Source organism: Arachis hypogaea, chromosome 4, assembly GCF_003086295.3.
Source record: "Arachis hypogaea cultivar Tifrunner chromosome 4, arahy.Tifrunner.gnm2.J5K5, whole genome shotgun sequence".
In the NCBI taxonomy this organism is placed as follows: domain Eukaryota; kingdom Viridiplantae; phylum Streptophyta; class Magnoliopsida; order Fabales; family Fabaceae; genus Arachis; species Arachis hypogaea.
This window is the reverse complement of record NC_092039.1, coordinates 99,794,618-99,799,731: the sequence shown is the minus strand read 5'-3', so window position 1 is coordinate 99,799,731 and position 5,114 is coordinate 99,794,618. Positions and strand designations below refer to the sequence as shown.

The 5,114-nt window shown below is 33.9% G+C and overlaps 1 long non-coding RNA gene and 1 other non-coding gene across 2 annotated transcripts; one reads left to right on the top strand and one right to left on the bottom strand.

Moving 5' to 3' along the window:
* Positions 1-477: 477 nt before the first annotated feature.
* On the top strand, positions 478-2,260 carry LOC112797043 (uncharacterized). Its single transcript, XR_003199568.3, has 2 exons — positions 478-954; positions 1,920-2,260. It is a non-coding gene; the product is annotated as an uncharacterized lncRNA (long non-coding RNA).
* Positions 2,261-4,038: 1,778 nt separating this feature from the next.
* Positions 4,039-4,142, bottom strand: LOC112798792 (small nucleolar RNA R71). The gene has a single exon (XR_003200389.1). It is a non-coding gene; the product is annotated as a small nucleolar RNA R71 (small nucleolar RNA).
* Positions 4,143-5,114: the final 972 nt, after the last annotated feature.

Sequence of the window (5,114 nt, the reverse complement as noted above, 5' to 3'; positions counted from 1 at the left end):
ACGGGATACGTAATATATAATCCTCTTATATTTGGATAATTAGGATTTCTATGGCATATAAAGTAGAATTGAACTTAACCCTCTAACTGGAATTAAGTGACCAAGGAATTGGTGATTGATGAAGGTTAGAGGAGACTAAAAAGGTTTAAGGAATTAGAGTTTAGTCACATATAATTTGGCATAAATTGAATCTTGCATGATTAAATTAGTTGGTAAGAAAAGTTAATCCAGAAAATAAATATCTTTGGAACCTTAATTGTTTCTTGGTTTAATTACTCTGTTAGTCCTTATAGTTTCGCAAAATTTTCAATTAGGTCCTTATACTTTTTTTCCTTTTAATTGGATCCCCATACGTTATTTTTTTTTTAATTAAATCCCTACCGTGACAAAAACGTCTAAAATAACAGAATATTCCATTAAAAAAACGAATATTCTCTCTTTTAGAATAACAAAACACTCTTATAATTTTTAAAATTCCAAAACAACCAATTCTCACTTCAACACTCACATATAGCTCTCTCTGTTCGCAATTTATATATAAACCCGAACAATAGTAGTGCGTGAGCTCCACCTCCTCAACGGTCTCACTCTGACACACTCTCCCTCCCTTCGCTTCCTTCTGCAACCTCTCTCTGCGGTTCTTCCCTCACCACACCACTACTTTCTCTTCTTTCTTCTTCTTCTTTTTTCTGTTTCTGTTTCACAGTAATAGGGTTTTAGGGTTCATCTTCTTCCCGCACATTTCAATGTCGGAGAAGTCCAGGAAGGTACCTTTCATGGTCTCCTCCGGCAACGTCTCCTCCAGCGGCGTCTCCTCCAGCAGTGACCTCCTTCTGCAACGTCTTCTCCAGTGACGGTCTCCTTCGGCGACGTCTCCTCCTGTGACTTCTCCTCCAGCGACATCTCTTCCAGCGGCTTCTCTTCCAGCGAGTTTCTCTTTCGGCAGACTCACGAGTAGGTTCTTCTCTCTCTTTGCCTTTGTTCTCTTGAAAATATTTCATTCTAATCGATGGTCTTAGGCTTGCCTTAGATTAGATGAACAAATTTAATTAAAATTAGTTTGAATCTCAGTATAGTAGTCAAAATATTTCTCGTTTTTTATTCTCAGCATGTATGTGCTCTATTTTGTTGTTCAATTTCCATAAAAGAAAAGAGGAAAACACTCTTTGTAATTATTATATTCTTGTGATTTGCTATAAAATTATATCATTGTTTTGCTTTTCTGGATGAGTTATGATTTGAGTATGACAGAATACTCTTAAAATTAACTTTCTAAGAGATTATATTTAGTTTATTGGACTATAGCAATTTCTCATGTTAGTATACTCATCTTTGTCAGGGCTTTGTCCTGTCTGATCCAAATAATAGGATGTTCCTTTGCAGTACTTAGTAACTATGATTTTTGCAAGTTACTTGAGCCTGTCTTCTGTATAATTGCACAAGACCATACCACTCCTTTACTCTAGTTTGCTGATCACAAGACACCAATTTTAATTTTTGTTTATTACAAAATTTGGCTCAAGAGTTTGAAGATCAAATTTTTAATTATCGGAGTTGAATGTTCATGAAATGATTAAGTAGTATATTTTAGTTTTTAATTGTTACTATGGGAGTTGATTGTTTATGAAATGTGTGGTATTATCTGTAGGTTTTCTTTCCATTGTTTCTTTCCTTAAGTCACTGGAGAAAGGGGTTGCCTTTTGTCTTCTTTTTTTTACTATCCATAATTTTCTAAATTTAGATTTAAGATTAAGCACCCAGATTGTATACTTATGTATAGATGTAAAATATTGAAGGTTATTGCTTAATGGTTCACTTTGTCTAGAGTGTTATCCCATATCTTTAGATATGTAAACTCAATGATGATGAATGCATGTTTTGGGTTTGCTAAATTATCTCTTTTCTGATGTTTGATGCAGTGGCCGCTATAAGAATTTTATTTCAATCTATGATCTCACCTTCACAGCTAGGTTGGCAAGTGAGTGATGATGATCTGTGTGGACAATATTGGAAAGGCATAACATGCTCAAACAACCGAATAGATATAAAACTCTAGACTAACAAGTAAACTTCAACGGCAAAGACTTTTCTTTTTTCTGGCCAGAGATGCTATTTATAATTTAACTGTGCTATCTTATATATATATTGTTGAGCTTCAATTTTGTTCATGTAATAACTAATACTATGGGAAAGTAAATATGTAAAGCAGATATATTGGTTCATATCATGGCATGGAAAGAAAATGAAGGCGATTTTATTATCTTTGTGCACTGTACTAAATTACAATATATCTCCACAACAGTTTTATGTTTGCCACTTACCTGGAAAGAATGATGATTGATGACCACTCCAAACAATGCTTTTATGATGCCATTTTCATTAGATCTTGAGGCAGAGTTCTAATGGTTTTTCATATGCTATTCTGTTCATACAGCACTTTACACAACCCTTTTTATATTTTATCTGATTTCAATTTAGTCCCTATATTTTTTTCTTTTCAATTAGGTCCCTAAGGGTATAAAAGTAATTTCACAATTCACTAATATTTTTTTGACGTTTAACGTTAATAGGGACTAAATTGAAAAAAAAATAACGTATAGGGACCCAATTAAAAGAAAAAAAAGTATAGGGACCTAATTGAAAATTTCGCAAAACTATAGGGACCAACAGAGTAATTAAACCTTGTTTCTTCATATATTTCGCAAACTATTTACTACATGCTTTCTGATATTCTGAATTTACTGTTAATGTTATTGAACTCTCAAACACTATTTTCTGTCTGTCTGATTAAGTAAATCACTCAACCATTGTTGCTTAATCCATCAATCTTTGTGAAATCGACCCTCACTCAGCTAAGGTATTATTTGGTACGATCTGGTATACTTACCAGTTAATTTGGAGTTATAAATTTCATATCAAATTTTTTGGCGCCGTTACTCGTTATTTAATTGCTTAGATTAGATAATTTTTCTTTCAATTAAATTATTTTTAGTATTATTAATTTTTATTGTCCATTCATTTTTTTTCTTCGTTTACATACCCCTTCCTCTTTTGCCTGTTACATTCCTTTTAATTTTCATTTGCTTTTATTTGTTTCATAAAATTAATTGGTTTATCTTGTTATTTTATTTTTCTTTTCTTTCCGTTGTCTTCTTTTTATTTTATTTTGCTTCATTTTACTTTCGTTGTTCCTTGCATTAAATTTATTTTTTTTCTATTTTATTAGTTCTAATTATTTTTTTACTTTAATTTTGTAATTCTACATCAATTAAGGTTCATTATTATTTGAAATGTTTGGTGTTGCTAATTATTTTATTTAATTATTTTATTTATTTTTATTTTTTTATTTTTAAAATTTTCTTTTTCCAATTTCTGTTTAGTAATTTTTGAATTGTTCTGCTTTAGTTGTTCAGTTTATTTCATTTTATTTCTTTTACACATATTACTTCACTGGAAATTCTCTGCATTCTGACGTAAAGATTTCGACTTTCATTTATTTTCTGTTTGTTTATGAGCAGAAACAGGGATAAAGAGCCCCTTTTAGACTTTGATCCTAAACCTAAAAGGAATTTGAGGCGGCATTTGCAACAAGCAAGACTTTACAAGGCTACAGAGTCCAACATGGATCATACTAATGCTGCTAATGCCAATGTGGCAAATCCAATTAGGAATGAAGAACCCAGAAGAGTGCTTGGCTCAAACACTGCTCCCAATGCAGATCTTGATGGAAAAAGCATTGTGGTGCATCCTATAGTTGCAAACAATTTTAAATTGAACCCTCAGCTTGTCACTCTTGTGCAACAAAATTGTCAGTATCACAGACTTCCTCATGAAGACCCAATCTGATTTTCTGCAGATTTGTGATACTGTGAAGACCAATGGAGTGAATCCTGAGGTGTATAAACTCATGCTTTTTCCATTTGCTGTGAAGGATAGAGTAAAGTGTGGTTAGATTCTCAATCCAAAGAGAGTCTGGATACTTGGGACAAGGTAGTCACTAGATTTCTGACTAGATTTTTTCCACCACAAAAGCTAACTAAGTTGAGGGTGGAAGTTCAGACTTTCAAACAGAAAGAAGGTAAGAACCTTTATGAAGCTTGGGAGAGATTCAAGCTACTGACTAGACAATACCCTCCAGACATGTTTTTTAAGTGGACTCAGTTGGATATCTTTTATGAGGGCTTAGGCGAAATGTCCAAGATGAGTTTAGATCATTCTGAAGGTGGTTCATTACACATAAAGAAGATGCTAGAGGAGACTACTGAGCTTATTGAGTTAGTTGCTAACAACTAATTTTTATACGCTTCTAATAGGAATCCTGTGAACTCTGAGACCTCTTAAAAGAGAGGCATTTTGGATGTGGAAGCTATTGATGCTCTTCTTGCTCAGAACAAGCTTTTGTCTCAACAAATAAATCTGATTACTCAATGGTTGAGTAGAATGCAAGTTTCAGCTGTCAACACTCAGAATGTACCCTAAGAAGCCTCTTATGACATGACTGGCAGCTTTATGCAAGGTGAGAATTATAATTATGCTCAATCTTCTACTGAATAGGTCAATTACATGGGGAATGCTCCAAGAAATCCCAATAATGATCCATACTCTAAGACCTATAATCAGAGGTGGAGAAGTCACCCAAATTTTGGGTGGAGAGACCAACCTTAGAGACCCCAGAATTTTAATAATAATTCTCAAGGTGGTTTTTAACAGAATAATTTTAATAACCACCAGTTTCAGTCATCTCAGCAAGCAACTCCTCAGTCTCAGAATACTACTAATTTGGAAGCACTAATGGCAAGCTTTATACATGAAACCAGAACATCAATCAAGAACTTGGAGATTTAGATGGGTCAATTAGCCACAAAAATTAATGAAATTCATCAGAGGACCACTAATAGCCTTCCTGGTAATACAATTCCAAATCCAAGAGAGGAGTGCAAGGCTATCACCTTGATAAGTGGACAAGTGGCAAGTACGGAAGTACAAGTTACTGATGAGCCTGTTGAAAAAGAAGCTCCAGAGGAGAAGAAAGAAGAGGTGGAGAACGTCCCTCCTAGGCGTGCAGATAATCCATTCCCAGTCTCTCTTGACACTCATCCTACATTGCCTAAGGT